This window comes from Phacochoerus africanus, chromosome 3 (genome assembly GCF_016906955.1).
Source record: "Phacochoerus africanus isolate WHEZ1 chromosome 3, ROS_Pafr_v1, whole genome shotgun sequence".
Classification (NCBI taxonomy): Eukaryota; Metazoa; Chordata; class Mammalia; order Artiodactyla; family Suidae; genus Phacochoerus; species Phacochoerus africanus.
In genome coordinates this window covers 58,088,565-58,105,741 of record NC_062546.1, presented here as the reverse complement: position 1 = coordinate 58,105,741, position 17,177 = coordinate 58,088,565, and the positions used below count along the sequence as shown (strand labels likewise).

General features: G+C 41.5%; 1 protein-coding gene across 1 annotated transcript in view; it reads right to left on the bottom strand.

The window, feature by feature from the left end:
• The window catches only part of MTUS1 (microtubule associated scaffold protein 1), a 175,951-nt gene extending 161,708 nt beyond the window's left edge, over positions 1-14,243 (bottom strand). The window contains 1 exon segment of the mRNA XM_047771868.1: positions 14,055-14,243. The gene's annotated coding sequence lies outside the window, so the exon portion shown is untranslated.
• Between the last annotated feature and the right edge of the window lie 2,934 nt (positions 14,244-17,177).

Below are 17,177 nucleotides of genomic sequence, written 5' to 3'. Positions count from 1 at the left end.
ACTGTTATAATGTCAACAACCTTGTAAACATGAATTATAATCTTTACTGATGACCAAGGTTTAGAAACTTGGTCACATAGTTGAGAGAACTTTTTGGGAATGATGGACAGTTCTATACCTTGATTGTTAGGTTGATTATACAAATGCATATTTGTCATAACTTCTAACTGTACACTTAGAGCATTTTCATAGTACTTAATTTTATCTCAATTAAAATTTTTTTCTTCAAAGATAACATGGCCAGTTAACAGCATTATATATTCCAAAACATATCCATTAATTCAGATTGGAACCTAAAGATACTTTAGGTTCCAATCTTGTTCTTGTTCTATAATCCACTTTCCAACTAATGCTTCCTACCCAGCTGAACACTTGAATGTTGACTACACCCACTACCATTTTTTGTCTGATCTTATGGACATCAAACCTTCTCTACTTATGCAGATTTTTACATTTTACTGTTACCTTCTGAACATATCCACCTAGACTCTCTTCAAGGAGTCTCTGGCCATGACTCTATAGCACACTAAAGATCCAGGGCACTCTAAGAGTCACGTTAAAAAGCAGGTCAGGACCATGTACCAGGTGCCTACAATCCAAACCAAGAGACCCCAAGAATTGACAATATTATTTCCCAATCTAAGTCAGCTTTTCCTTCAACATTTTTTTAAATACGAAACTGAAGATAAAACTATCTTCTAATTATTCCTGATAAGGGAAGTGAACAAAATTAAATAAATTTTTGTCTTTTTGTGTGTGTGTGTCTTTTTAGGGCCACACCCACAACATATGGAGGTTCCCAGGCTAGGGGTCCAACAGGAGCTGTAGCCGCCCTCCACAGCAACTCAGGATCCAAGTCATGTCTGCAACCTACACCACAGCTCACAGCAATGCTGGATTCTTAACTCACTGAGCAAGGCCAGGGATCGAACTCAAGTCCTCATGGATGCTGGTCAGGTTCATTAACCTCTCAGCTATGACAGGAACTCCAATAAATTTTTTTTTTTTTTGCCTTTTCTATGGCCACACCCGCGGGATATGGAGGTTCCCGGGCTAGGGGTCGAATCGGAGCGGTAGCCGCCAGCCTATGCCAGAGCCACAGCAACGTAGGATCCGAGCCACGTCTGCAACCTACACCACAGCTCATGGCAATGCCGGATCCTTAACCCACTGAGCAAGGGCAGGGATCGAACCCACAACCTCATGGTTCCTAGTCGGATTTGTTAACCACTGAGCCACAATGGGAACGCCAATAAATTCTTGATTATTGTAGGTAATAGATAAATTATTGTAGATAATTTCCAGAATGCCATAAAAAAAGTAAGCCTTTTCATGAAAATCAGTAAAGAGTATGAGGGTCAAAGCAGTAAGCCTGAACTGCAGGACAGTACTGAGCCAACACAGAAAGGTGTATTTAAGGAAACAACTAAAAGCAAACAACCATTTACATATATGCTTACCAAGGGCCACTGTCAAGGTTTGTACAGTCAGTCTAAAGAAATGGTTTAGGAGTTCCTGTTGTGGCTCAGCAGTAAATATGATTAGTATCCATGAGGATGCAAGTTCTATCCCTGGCCTTGCTCAGTGGGTTAAGGATCCAGCATTGCCATGAGCTGCAGTGTTCATGAGCTGCAGGTTGCACACGTGGCTCAGATCCTGCATTGCTGTGACTGTGGCTATGGTAGAGGCAGGCAGCTCCAGTTTGCCTCCTAGCCTGGGAACTTCCATATGCTGCAGGTGAGACCCTAAAAAGGAAAAAAAAAAAAAAAAAAAAGAAGTGGTTTGATGTAAAAATGCATTCTTTTTGTTCCTCAATGATGTACAGCTGCTTAAAGTAATTACCCAACTAGCACAGGTAGTTTGTGGCAAAGAAGAATAGACCAGGTGAACAGGGAGAGTTCAGAGCTAAAATAAAATCTTTTCCTCAAAGTGTCAAATGACCATGAACAGCTCCTTGTTTAGAATCTTTTAGACACTTGCCTTATCTCTTCAAAGTCCACTTGGCTAAAAGGAAACAATTTTCCATCTGAATCATGCCAAGACCAACTGAAAAATGTTCTTGTGTGTGTGTAGTTACGTGAGTTGGCACCTCACATTGTAACTCCCCACCTTCATTAAACATCAACTTCCTGCAGCCTTTACTTGAAAATGATAATCTATGTTAGGCTTTCCACTAGCAAATAAGAATGTCTACACAGAAGGTCAATACATACACATCTAAGTCACAGGGGCAGAGCACAGAAGAGCCGACCTCCCTGGAGGGGCCTGCTTTCCAAGCCCTAACCCCAGACATTCCTTAGAAGTCACTTTGGTAATAAGAACTGTTGACCTTTAGGGCTAGAAACCATGGCTGATACTCAGGGCGATACTGTGATTTTTATGGGACATTCTCTTCCCAGTTCTGATGGATGACAGGCCTCGCCTCCCAGTTAAATTTCTCCTTGGGATTAATTCCATCTGCCCAAGAATTACCTGCCTCCATGCAGCTTAAAACACAGAAACAGGATTCAAAATTTCCACAGGGAAAAAAAAATCCTTCAGAAAAATATTAGTACCTATTCTATATGCATGACCTTGGATTACTATCTGTAAAATGGGTATGTTTTACAACATATTGTTGTACAATCAAATGATTTAGATGATTGTTCAAAGGAATCTAATTAGGTTCTTTTGGGAAAAAGCTATCCAAAAACTATAAATTCTTAGAAAAATGTAATCTATCCCTTTAATGATCTGTAACTGTCAATTTTCCATTTGTGTTACTCATCATAATGGCTCACAAGAGTTAACATTCTGTTCTTTATGTTCTGTGGTTAGAAAATGGAAAAACAACAAACCATAATTCTAAGCTATGTCATCTGAAATCTTACATATCCAAACTAACACATGCCTTTGATCCCATTTCAGCACCAATGTGGAAAAATTCCTAGCAACAGCAATGTATTACTTCCTAGGGCATTAGAAGTAATCAAGTAATAGTATCATACTTGGAGTGCGGAATGGTCCAAGAGGACTGGACCTGGGTCCTAGACCTGGCTCCCCAACTTACCCATCATAATATAAAACACTTATCCAAAGAGTTCTGGTCCTCAATCTTCTCAAGTATAAAACAAAGTTCTCAGAGTTTGCATTGTGGCGCAATGGAAACGAATCCAACTAGTAACCATGAGGTTGTGGGTTCAATCCCTGGCCTTGCTCAGTGGGTTAAGGATCTGGTGTTGCCATGAGCTGTGGTGTAGGTCACAGATGTGGCTCAGATCTGATGTTTCTGTGGCTGTGGCACAGGCCGGCAGCTGTAGCTCCGATTTGACCCCTAGTCTGGGAACCTCCATATGCCTCCATTTTTCAGGGTGGGGCCCTAAAAAAAAAAACAAAAAAAAAAAAAACAGAGCTCTCATGACCTGCCCTGTCCACCTCACAGGGCTGATGTGATAACCGAATGAAAATGTCCTTAATGTCTTACTTACAAGGTACTTTCCCAAAACATACAGCATTGTTATTATTTCACTTTGTCCAAAAGATGAAAATTCAGCATTGCCTTAATAATTATATATGAGTGGTAGCATTTTAAAACCAAAATTCCTTTTTTTTTTTTTTGGCTTTTTTAGGACCACACCTGCAGCGTCGGATTTGTTTCCGCTGTGCCACAACAGGAACCCCTAAAACCAAAATTCTTAAAAATGAATATTGTTGGACTATGTTGCAGGTTAAAGATTAGAACAGAGGATGACAGTACTTTAAAATCCACAAGTGCTTTACCAGTTCACAGTGATGACTCAATTCTGAGTGCTTTTAGAAAGTGCTGACAGCAAACTGGCAACAGAATTTAGACTTTAACAAAGATCAAAGTATCTAATTTTTTTTTAAACCAGCTCAAATATAACAAAATATCAGCAACCATTAAATGCAAACTTCCAAGAAAACCAAGAAGTGACCAAGATGTAGCCAAAGAATAGATAATCTCAACTGGTACTGGTGCAAAACAATTCTTTTTAAGGAAGAGGGCAAATTATCAGGATCCTGTACCTGGAATTTAAATCCTGACACAGAACATCAGAGGATCCTAGCAACTCCCCCAAAGTTGAGTGAAGAAAGCTAATGAAACTTTCTATCCATGAATCAGAAGAGGTTTAAAACAAGAAACAAAGGAAGATTATCAGCATTTATTACACCTTCCATATTTCTGGCACTGTGGTAGAAATAACTCCAGGAGACAGGTATTATCCCCACTGTCCCATTGGGCAGCTGGGGTACAAAGGCAACAGTGAGGTAACTTGTCCAAAGCCTTGCCACTAACATTGAAGAGCTCAGACAGAAACTCAGTTTGGTCTAGCTTCAAAGTCTGTGCACTCTCTGTTATGTTCCTGTACCAAATGTTCTGGATACCAGTAACATTTTTTCCAGTTCTTTAACAAAGTATGCCCCCAAGCTTTCATAATGGACGTCAGGGTGAACAAAATCTAGCTCAAGGTTGAAATACCTCTGTTTTATTATTACAATTTTAATAAAAACAGGGGGAAGGGGGTGGGGGAAGCAATACCCTGGCCTGGAGGCTTCTACTTCTACCACATAAGTAGAAAATAACTTTCATTTCATTACGTACCTATAAGGTATAAACTTTAAATGTTCAACATAATATATAACCAACATTTTCTAACACAATAGTCACATCTGCAATATAGTCATTTACAGAAAACGAGAAAAAATCATTTACAGTTTTTCACAAAAAGAGAAATGTAGGATTTTTCTTCTCTCCGTTCCCTTTTCATTGACTAGACCCACTCTTCTTATAAAGGAATTAAAATGAATTAGCAGGAGTTCCTGTCCTGGCTCAGTGGTTAACAAACCCAACTAGCATCCATAAGGACATGGGTTTGATCTCTGGCCTTCCTTAAGGATCCAGCGTTGCCGTGAGCTATGGTGTAGGTTGCAGACATGGCTTGGATCCCACGTTGCTATAGCTACGGTGTAGGCTGGTGGCTATGGCTCCAGTTGGACCCCTAGCCTGAGAACCTCCATATGCCACAGATGCAGCCCTAAGAAGCCAAAAAAAAAAAAAAAAAAAGAATTAGTAAAATCCCTCTGCATAACTGTCACTTAACGTCTCCATAAACATCAGAAAACTTTAAAAATTAAAAAATTCAACACTTGAATGTATTAAATCAAATTCAATAACCAGCAATTCTAGTGAACCATCAAAAAGTTCTACAGAAATGCAAAACTACTCTGAAACAAATCTTATTAAATGTAATAAGAGAAACCACCCCAGACTGAAAATTCATCTAAATCCCTCTTTAAAATGAAAATACATATTTCTCCAGACAAACAGCCTCTGTCTCAATTCAGGAGAAATTATCAACTTGTGACTGTCTGACCAAATGGAGAATGTAGTAAAAATGATCACAAGTGGAATTAATTCTGCACAAGCACTTGCATATGGATATGCCAAATGCTCTGAGAATGGCACTTCATATCAAAAGAGAATTCTAACACTGAAGGAACAAGGAGCCTCATACCCTCTAGCTCTACATTTCCCTAAGTCATAACAGCATCACCTTTCAGAAGGACACGAGGCCACAAGCTAATCTGCCTGTGCGCAGTATTAGAATGGATGCAGGGGAGGGAGCATCCATGCAGAGGACAAAGAGGAAAGCCAAGAAAAGCAGTGAGGAAATTAATATCTCGGGCTTAAAAGCCTTCCAGTAGCTGTGACTAACTGAAGAAAGAATTTCAAACTCACATGCCATAAGAGCTCTAGAGGATTTATTCCAGGCTACATCTGGTACAAATAATCATTAAAAGTACAAACATAGCCAGCATCATAAGGTTTAGCCCCTAGCCTCAAGATACTCAAGAGATGCTACAAAAAGACATGGGAAAAGGTCACTAAAAAGATTATCCAGAGAAACTAAGTGAGACCACAGACTGTAGTGCCAAGGACCTTTTGGTGACAAAGAAAGGAGTAAGAATCATTAAGGCTCAGGTGTCCAAATGACCGGGAATATCAAAGCAGCTTTATGTCTACTAAAACTTGTCCAAGTAGTAGGCACAATTTCCAACGTACGGCACGTGGTAATGATCCAGGAGAAAGTTAAGTAACCCAACGCTTACTACCATTTCCAAATGGTGGAGGCATACCTGGCTGACTCCTCTGAGAACTGGGGCCAATTTTTTTTTCCCCCAGATCTACTTTGCACACTATTTGGCCTGTAGAAAGTGCTTAATACATAGATTGAGGCAGATGAAAAAAATCAAAATTTAACAATTCCAACAGGAAGTTCCTGTCATGGCTCAGTGGAAACAAATCTGACTAGTATCTATGAGGATGCAGGTTCAATCCCTGGCCTTGCTCAATGGATTAAGGATCTGGCATTGCTATGAGCAGTGCTATAGGTCGCAGACACATCTCTGATCCCACATTGCTGTAGCTGTGGCATAGGCCAGCAGGTACAGCTCCAATTTTACCTCTAGCCTGGGACCTTCCATATGCCATGGGTACAACCCTAAAAAGCAAAACAAAACAAAAAATCCACATGATGTAAGAATCCTAACCTTACACTGTGTATAAATGGCCTGGTTCCACATATGGGGTCTAGATTGAGGACTCAATAAAACAAGAGTATTTTTTTCTTAGTAAATAGAAAAATGTACCCTTTGAAAGCCATTTCTCCAATCTTCCTTACTCTCTCACCAAGACTTCTGAAAGCTTCATTTGAAGCTTAGCCTATGTAGAAACATGCAAATATGATTAATTCTATAATTTGCCTAAGATTGAGATGTCTATAGCATAGCAGTTTACTGTAAAACTTTATAGTACAAGGTAGTTATTCCATTAAATACAACTCAATCAACTTGACACAGAGGTTGGTGGAAGGGGGCAAGTCCATGAGTGAGTAAACATTATCTCTTAAGAGTGCTCGTATCTATACTGGATTCTATTTTTGTTCCATGAAGCCAAGGGAACTATGTTTAAAAAACAAATGCAGTTTGGGAGTTCCTATTGTGGCTCAGCAGAAACAAATCCAACTAGTATCCATACGGATTCAGGTTCTATACCTGGCCTTGATCAGTGGGTTAAGGATCTGGTGTTACTGTGAGCTGTGGCGTAGGTTGCAGATGCAGCTCGAATCCTGCGTTGCTGTGACAAAGATCAGCAGTTGTAGCTCCAATTCAACCCCTAGCCTGGGAACTTCTATAAGCCCCAATGTGGCCCTAAAAAACAAAGAAAGAAAAAAATGCAGTTTTGCGATTCCCTCGTGGCATAGCACGTTAAGGATTCAGCATCATCACTGCAGTGGCTCATATCACAGATGTGGCACGGGTTCGATCCCTGGCCAAAGAACTTCCACATGCCACAGACGTAACTGAAAGAGACATGCAGTTTCGACTCAATATTATTGTTACCAACCATCAAGACAATCTATGAGATAAACATAAAAGGGAATTTCTCATTTGTCACTGAACGTTGCTAAATACACCACATGACCTCCTTATCTAAAAGAAGAAATACTAGCCTTTCCTTCAGAATTGGTAAGCACATAAATAATGCCCGAGTTAAATATTATCAAGTTTCCAATGCGGAAAAAGCAAAGAATAAGCTAACAACCAACAGTTAGACATGGACATTGCCATAAAAATTAGTTCAGTGATGTATTTATTTATACAAGGACATATTTTTACACCTCTCCTTCCTGATAATTGTGACTCTCTTCCAGAGGGGTTCCTCAATTCCAATTTTGGACATAGAATGCTCTGAAATGTTTTAGTCAATAGCAGAGGATCAGGGTAATTATGAAGGACTGGCCCTCAAACTCAACACTAATTTTCTCTTCTTCGCATTGAACTTCAATATAAGTTGACAAGGCAAAATTTAAAAGAATGCCAAGGTTGGAGTTCCCGTTGTGGTGCAGTGGAAACAAATCCAACTAGAAACCATGAGGTTGTGGGTTTGATCCCTGGCCTCACTCGGCAGGTTAAGGACCTGGTGTCGCCATGAGCTGTGGTGTAAGTCATAGACATGGCTCGGATCTGGCATTGCTGTGGCTGTGGCATAGGCTGGCAGCTGTGGCTTGGGTTTGATCCCTAGCCTGGGAACCTCCATATGCTATGGCTGCAGCCCTAAAAAGCAAAAATAAATAAAAAATAAAAGAATGCTAAAGTTAATTCAATGGCTTTAAAACCCTCTTTCCCTGGCACCTTACCTAGAAGGCTGATCCATTCCCAGCTGTCTTCTTCCCAGCCTCCACTCTACCTTCCACTGTATGAACACAATGCTGTGATCAGCTCAGCACAACTCTTACTCAAAAATGAAATCATGCTAAGTGAAGTCAGCCATACAATGAGACACCAACATCAAATGCTTTCACTGACATGTGGAATCTGAAAAAAGGACACAATGAACTTCTTTGCAGAACAGATGCTGACTCACAGACATTGAAAAACTTATGGTCTCTGGAGGAAACAGTTTGGGCGGTGGGGGGATGTGCTTGGGTTATGGGATGGAAATCCTGTGAAATTAGATTGTTATGATCATTATACAACTACAGATGTGATAAAATCATTTGAGTAATTTTAAAAAATGAAATCAGTACATTTCAGGCAAAATTACACTACCTGAAAGTAATTTCCTCGTGACCTCTTGGCCCTTTCCAGCTCGATTCAGAAACTCATGACCTTCCCTTCATCTTCCTTCACCGCTCAAAAATTTATTCAAACCAACTCAAAGACATAAAAATGCGTCCTTCAAAGAAACTTTGTATAATATCTTTGCGTGGTTTTACAACTTCAGAATGAAATAAAACTTGAAGAATAGACTAAAGATAAGATGTGCCATTTTTTCTTGTGTACAAAAGAAGCTTCATTAATTTAGATCTGGGCCTATTGACGAGACTTAAATATAGTTTAAGTATATACATTTTTATTTCTTTCCAATATGAGGCTTAAGCTGAAGGCTAAGGAAAACCTATTAGCTTTAACAAATAAGGCTATTTTGGAATCAAAGATTTATATGCAAATACGTACTTCTAAAATGCTTGAAAGCTATTTACTTAAATAAAATAAAACACAGTACTAGGTTCAACCTGTTTACACAATAAATTTGTGGAACAAACCCCTTTTCTCCTTAATTGTGTAAAAGTTAGACATTAGGGCAATCAAACTGCAAACTTACTTATGATATAGGAAAATGAAGTTTTACTCTATTCACCTACATAGTAAAGATTAGCCCCCAAGCTGTCATCCCTGAAATGGAAAAGTCTTTTTCATCTTGAGCCAAGTGAACAAGAAAAATTCGTGCATTCATGTCATGCATAACTACCCAGATAAAAGTGTAATAAATGATTTCAAAGAATACCAAAGTTATTTCTAAAAAAGAAACTAGCATTAGGGCAATCTTATAAAACTTGCTTAGAAATGAATTTTTAGGAGTTCCCGTCGTGGCGCAGTGGTTAACGAATCTGACTAGGAACCATGAGGTTGCGGGTTCGATCCCTGGCCTCGCTCAGTGGGTTAAGGATCCAGCATTGCTGTGAGCTGTGGTGTAGGTCACAGACACGGCTCAGATCCCACATTGCTGTGGCTGTGGCGTAGGCCAGCAGCTACAAGCTCCGATTTGACCCCTAACCTGGGAACCTCCATATGCCTCGGGTGTGGCCCTCGGAAAAAAAAGGCAAAAAGAAAAAAAAAAAAGAAATTTTTAGAAGGGGTTGCTTATCAAACTCAGTTCCTGTTATACTGGACCACCCTAAGCCAAGTCTGGAGAACCCTAGTCAAAGGAGGCTTTTCTGAACCACACTGCAGGCTACTTAAGGTCATCCCAAACCATTTAATCCTTCTCTCCCTACGGGGCAGGATCACTCATCCTTGGTCACTCTTTATGTCCTGTGGAGGTCACAGGCCACTGCTGTCAAAGTATATAGGTTCACCTGCTTTGACAGTTTGAGCCCATTTCTTTCTTTCTTTTTTTTTTTTTTTTTTTTTGTCTTTTTGCTATTTCTTTGGACCGCTCCCAAGGAAATACGGAGGTTCCCAGGCTAGGGATATGTGGAGGTTCCCAGGCTTGGGGTCAAATCGGAGCTGTAGCGCGCCCCCCCCCTCCCCCCGCCCGCCTACACCAGAGCCACAGCAACGTGGGGATCTGAGCCGAGTCTGCAACCTTCACCACAGCTCACGGGAACGCCAGATCCTTAACCCACTGAGCAAGGGCAGTGACCGAACCCGCAACCTCATGGTTCCTAGTCGGATTCATTAACCACTGCGCCACGACGGGAACTCCGAGCCCATTTCTAATAGCTCTGGCATGAGCTATGGTGTAGGTTGCAGATGCAGCTTGGATCCTGCTTTGCCGTGACTGTGGTGTAGGCCACCGGCTACAGCTCCCATGTGATGCCTAGCCTAGGAACTGCCATATACCCTAAAAAAACAAAACAAAAAAAACAAACAAACAAACAAACAAAAAACTATAAATGAACTACTGAAGATAAATTAATTGTGAGCGTAGTTTACATAACCACAGAACAGATCTGAAAAGTCTCATTCCCTGGGACTGAAAAATTTCTTCTCTGATTTCAAAGAATGTTGTTCCTAATGCTGTTACATACCATGCCCAGTCATCTCTCATCAACAGTGCAATCTGTTTTGCAACACTCTCTACTCCAGGACATGGAGGTTCTCATAGTGGATCTAAAAAGAATCTAAGTGAGAATTTTGAAGGGGAATTCTGTTAAAGGTCATCTTGTTCCACAGTCATATATGACTCTTAGGTTATGATTCAGAAGTGTTAAAAATGTTTGTTTTTGAGAAAGTTAATGGATTTAGCTACATTAAATTATGGAATTTCTCTACAACAACATCACTAGGAACATGTGCTAAGTGTTTGTCTTTTTTTTTTTTAATTGTTTGTCTTTATAAGACAGAGAAAATGGTGGAAATATATGCACTACAAAAGGTAAAAGTTCACTATCAATTCACAAGAGGCTCTTATGAATTAATACCAAAGTAGTAATAGCCCAGGAGAGAAATTTGGCACAACATTCAAAAGGGAGTAAAAATGGAAAATAACTAGAGATTTTTGATATTCAACATTATTTGGAATCAAAGAAATGCATTTATTTATTTTTTGCTTTTTGGGCCGCACCTGTGGCTTATGGAAGTTCCCAGGCTAGGGGTCGAATCAGAGCTACAGCTGCCGGTCTACCCACAGCCACAGCCATGCAGGATCCTTAACCCACTGAAGGAGGCCGAGGCCAGAGATCAAACCTGCATCTGCATGGATACTAGTCAGATTTGTTTGCACTGAGCCATGATGGGAACTCCCGCCAAAAAAATGAAATTTAAATATTGAGATGGCACTGTTCACTTCTAAGGCTGCCAAGAATTATCTTTCCTTTTTAGAATGATTCCCTGTATTAACAAAAACACAGTTAACCCAAGTATTCTTGTAGAGTGTGAACAAACATTGGTAAAACCTTCTTTTTGGAAAACAGCCTAACTGTATCAATAAGATATCAATGTATCTTTGAGCCATCAATTGTTTTCCAGAGGGCTCCATTCTAAGGAAATGTGCACCGCAGATAAAGTTTTATGAAGGCTATTTGTTGTATCATTATATATTTAGTAACAGCAATTGGAAATAAATGAAAAGTGGCTATACAGTTAAGCTAATGGTTAAGCAAATTGCTGTCATCTATACAATGTAATATGACGTAGCCACTAATATTATGTAGAACTGTAATGATATGGGAATTTTTTCTTATGTTAAGAAGAAAAAAAAACCCAGCATGCAACAGTATAACTACAGTTATTCAATTTTGTTCAAACTACATAACTGTAATAAGTAATTCTTTGTTGTAAGTTAACAAGCATAAAGAAAATATTGTGTTTATCTTTGGATGGTGGGATTATTTAACTCATTTACACTTTTTTCCAAATCTACCAATTTTTATACAATGAGCATGCATTACTTTGAAATCATAACAAGGCCAACAGAACAGCGCTATTAAGTGACATGCTTTTTAAAAGCTCAAGTCTAATAACTGCAAGTTTCATTTCCAACAAATACTGAAAGCTAGCATTTTATAATCCTATGAATTGCTGATACATAATTTAAAAATATAGATCTTCTACAGCACTATTTGCTCCACATTATGCTAACTTTAAAAAGAATAGATGGAAAAGTTTGTGCAAGTTAAATATACACTATTTTTTAATTTTTATTTATTTTTTTGGCCATGCCTGCAGCATGCGGAAGTTCCCAGGCCAGGAACTGAACGAACCTGCACCACAGCTGTAATGAGAGCCACAGCAATGATAATACCACAACCTTAACCTGCTGAGCCACGAGGGAACCATTTTAAAAATTTTTATTGGAATATTGCTGACTTAAAAGTTTCGTTGGAGTTCCCGTCATGGCGCAGCAAAATCAAATCTGACTAGGAACTGTGAGGTTGTGGGTTACACCCCTGGCCTGGCTCAGTGGGTTAGGTTCGATCCCTGGCCTCGCTTAGTGGGTTAAGGATCGGGCGTTGCCAGTGAGCTGTAGTGTAGGTTGCAGACATGGCTCGGATCTGGCATTGCTGTGGCTCTGGCAGCTGTAGCTCGGATTAAACCCCTAGCCTGGGAACCTCCATATGCCTCGGGTGTGGCCCTAAAAAAAAAAAAAAAAAAAAGTTTTGTTAACTTCAGGCTTAAAAGTAAATCAGTTATACATATACATCTATCCATTTCTTTTCAGATTCTTTTTCCACATAACTTATTACACAGTATTGACTAAATTTTCCTGTGCAAGACAGTAGGTCTCTGTTACCTGTTTTAAGTATATACTATTTTAAACAAAATTCCAATCCTAAGTATTGCGTTAAAGGATTAAGTAAGTACTTCTAATCATTTCTTTGCACAACTTTCCTTATGAAACACTGTACTTGAGGAAAAAATAAAAGCATTTTATACATCCTAAAGCACTATACAAACAGGGTATCATTGTTTCGATGTAAATTGTCCATCATTTCCTGACCTAATTATCTCTAAAAAAGAAGTTTTGTTTGTTTTTTTTTTCCCTACAGAATTGCAATTCCAACCATGCAAATTCCCGGTAGGGTTAACCACACACTGTTATCTGAGTATATCTGAACTCCTTAAGGAGGTCACAGGTTCCCAGGAAGGAGTAACTTTTTTTTTTTAATTCCCCTCCCTCCTTCCTTCCACTCCCAACACGTCCACGCCCTTCCTCCAGCCCAAGGGCTGAGGATTTAATGTCAAGATGACAGAATTCATATCACCTGGCAAGACAAACGCTTTCATCTCCCATTTTGCACAAGACTTTATTTAAACAAACTAAAAACACACTGAATTTCCTTTCTTACTATACTAACTGCTTGAAACACACAGTAGTTAATAGGGCATATGAAACTTTATGCAGGCTAAATGAAGAATTAATCTCTCCATTCCTACTCCAAAATAAATTAGCCCAAGTCAAAATCAACAAATAACTTAGTAGAAAAAGAAGAGGACAAAGATTTATTTAAGGTAGGTAAACACACAAGTCCATTAATTAGAGTGGTGAAGAGTGGATTTTTCTAAAGCACTAGAAGAGCACAAGGGCACTGCAGGAAGTAATAAGACACGGACGAGAGGACCTTGGGAATTGCAGCAACTCCATTAATGCCATATTTTCAGCCCTGATGCTTATGCTGAGAACTGGCCCAAACGAACCGCCCAGAGAGAAGGCTGAGACTGCTGGGCCCATGCAGGTCAAGTGTCCGGTGGGTGGCTTCCGGCTGGGGGTACGTGGATGTCAGTCTGCATAACTTACTCTAAGGTAAACCCCTTCGGTCACTTTCAAGGTGACAGCTACCAGATCCGCATCCGTTCCTTTCTCAGGAACTGCCCTGCCTCCACGTGAGACCAGCCCTCCGCAGCCTCCACCTCTTCAACTTTTGCACCCAAGGTTCCAAAATACCTGCCCCCTCCCTCAAAGCGAGTCCTGTCACCCTGTGAGGGTCGCGCCCGAGATCCCCACAACGCACAAGCTGGGCAGCCGCACTTAACCCCGCACTTACCCGCAGCGCCTCCGAGCCAACCCCAAGCCCTCCGGGAAGCCGAGACGCAATTCGGGAGACCAGCACTCAGAGGCCGGGCGCCCTTTGGACCAGCGGCGAAGGTGCGCCAGGCCCACCCGGGAGGCCCGAGCTGCAATCAGTGTCCGACGGGCAGTGTCTTGGGGACCCGCTTCTCGCCCCCCACCCCCACCCCTGCCCCTGCCCACAGGCCGGCCGCCACCGCAGCTGCCAGGCGGGAACCCGGAGTCCGGGGCGCCCCAACCTCCGCCTCTCAAGCCTCCGGGGGTGGAGCCAGGGCGGGGAGTTCGGGAAACTTGTAAATAGCAAAGCTCAACCGCCTCTGCCCCCACCTCCCTGTGCGCCCCCACCCCCCCTGCCCCACAGCACCTTTCAGGAGGCCCAGCCTGAGCGTCGCAGCTGGAGACAAAGGCCAGGCGGAGGCCAGGGGATGCCTGCCCCCCGAGAAACTTGAAAAAACGCGCAGGGCTGTACCTCGGGACGCCAACCCCGGAGGCTACCGCTGCGCTGCGCTCCGCTCAGCTCGGCAGGTTGGCGAACTCTGCTGGCCTGTAGGCTCCCTCCTCTCGCGCTCCCGGGTTGGAATCCCAATGCCGCGCGCGCTCCGGGGCTAAGTACCTACGCGCCCCACGCCCTCCGCGTCCGCTCTGGTCCGAGATACACCTGTTGCCACGTGCACTCCGGACCCGGGGCTGCTGCCTGCGCACCTGGCTGAACCATAGGTTCCAGACCACGCAGGTCCCCGCAGGCGACTTGAGCCTGGCGGTGCACAGATCTGGGGCCCCAAACCTGGCCGGCTGCCGAGAGGATCTGCCTTCTGCTCCGCTCTTGCCACCTGTGTTTTCCTGCGAGCTCTGTCTTCCCGCTAGCGACGGGGCAGGGCCGAGAGGGCGGGCAGGGTAGGGGTAGGGAGGGGGAAGTTTGGCAGAATTATCTGGGCGGAGGTTTGCAAGGAACCAGCGGTGATTGTCTCTTCAGAGTGTCCGACTCCCCCTCAGTATTGTCTTCGTGTTCCTTAGAGGTTTGCTAGTAAACACCTATTAAGGGTTAAAGCAATGAGCTCCCGCTGTTAGATCTTTGAATAAAAAGTGGAGAGGAGAATAGAAAGCCTGGAGAGAAAAGGCCGGACCCACTTTTCTCTAAACACAAGTCCTTCCTTTTTGCTAAACTCAACAGATTTCACTCATAGCTATTAGAACTATAAAATATTTTCATCTATAGGAATAGTTTTAATGCAATGCCTTTCCAAAGATGCTAGTCCACCTATGAGATGTAACATTATTGAACCTTTAAATGTCAGTCAACCTGAGTCCAATTTTTTTTTTTTTTTAGTGCCGCACAGGCGGCGTATGGAGGTTCCCAGGCTAGGGGTGGAATCAGAGCTACAGCTGCCGGTCTATGCCACAGCCACAGCAACACCAGATCCCAGCCAGGTCTGCAACCTACACCACAGCTCACACAAGGCAGCTGACTGAACGAGGTCAGGGATGGAACCCACAACCTCATGGTTCCTAGTTAGATTCATTTCTGCTGTGCCAGGATGGGAACTCTGCTAAAAGCTTAAGAGAATACCGTAACTGATAAAAATTTTCTGTGCTATCAATATCAGATCAACTAAGGTATATGTTGCCATTTACAGTGGTAAAGTGTTTTCATGTCTACAACATTCCATCATTTCCTCAATAAGACCTAGGAGTTTACAGGTCATTTCCTCAACAAGACCTAGGAGTTTACAGGTCAGATTATTACTTCCATTTTTTCAAGTGAGGAAACAAGCTCAGAAAGGTCAAGTGCATTTGCTCAAGGTCACACAGCCAGTGAGGGGCAAGTGCAAACCCGGTAGACCCAACTCCTAATCTTTTTATTGTTATCACCTGATGACAATTCTTTGGGATTATTTGAAAAGAGATGCAGCATTAAACACCATTGAGTGGTTCTCCCTTATGCAAAAGCACCAAAAAATAAACTAACACAAAACAAAGCACTTTTGTTTCTGTAAGTCATGAGGCAAATATGCTAATTAGCAACATGCCTCCTCCCTAAGCAGAATACTCCTAGTGTTAAACATATCATTTAATCTTTATAACCCTCTTGTGACCCAGATGACTTGGTCCAACCCCCTCACAGTTCTATTGTGTGGCTTAGTTATATCTATAAACATAGAACCTGTTTTACTTCATTTTTTCGTGGTATAGATGGAAGAGGGAAAAAAAAAAAACAAAGAACAAATAAGCCCTCTCCTAAGTATTTAGAAGCAACTTTTGTGGCCACAGGGGAATTGAAACTTAGCTTCTAATTGCATCCACAGGAAAACATAAGTTACCTTCTAGGGACATCATCTGGGACTCTGTCAAGGCAAATATGCTTGAAATGGGGCCTGCTGACTTTCTCTCCATCTTGGTTCTGGGCATGTTGCCATGTTCTTGATCTCTGAACTCTAGTGTTGACCTGCTACAGACTCCGGGAACAATACTAAGGGTGATAATAACCCTACATAATTTTGTGGTTGTTTGTCCAAAAAAAATTTTTTTTTAAACACACAATTTTATTTCTCCATTAGAAAAATGCAAATTAAAACTACACTGAGACCATTTTTCACTTCTCAGGTTGACAAAGATTAGAAAGTTTTATAATCATAGCGTGTTGGCAAAAGTGTGGAGAAGCAGGCAGTCACAATGCAGATGTGGATGTAAACTAGAATGACCTCCATCATGGGCAATTCACAATACCTAAAAAAATTTTAAAGGCACATATCCTTTGCGCTAGTAAGTCTACCTACGACAACTTATCTTACAACACGTGTGAGAAATGGCAGGTGTACGTAAGTTTGTTTCAGCATTTTCTATAACAAAAGATTGAAAAAAGTACATTCATTAATAAAAGAATTGTAAGTTACGATACAGCCATAAAATTATATCCTATTAAAGACTTTAAAAAAAGAAAAATGAGGAATTCCTGCTGTGGCACAGTGGGTTAAGAATCTAGCAGCTGCAGCTCAGATTCAATCTCTGACCCAGGAACTTCCATTTGCCTCAGGTTCAGCCAAAAAAAAAAAAAGTAAGAAATCTCTTTGAGCTTTTATGAAATTTAAACAGGAGGGAAGTG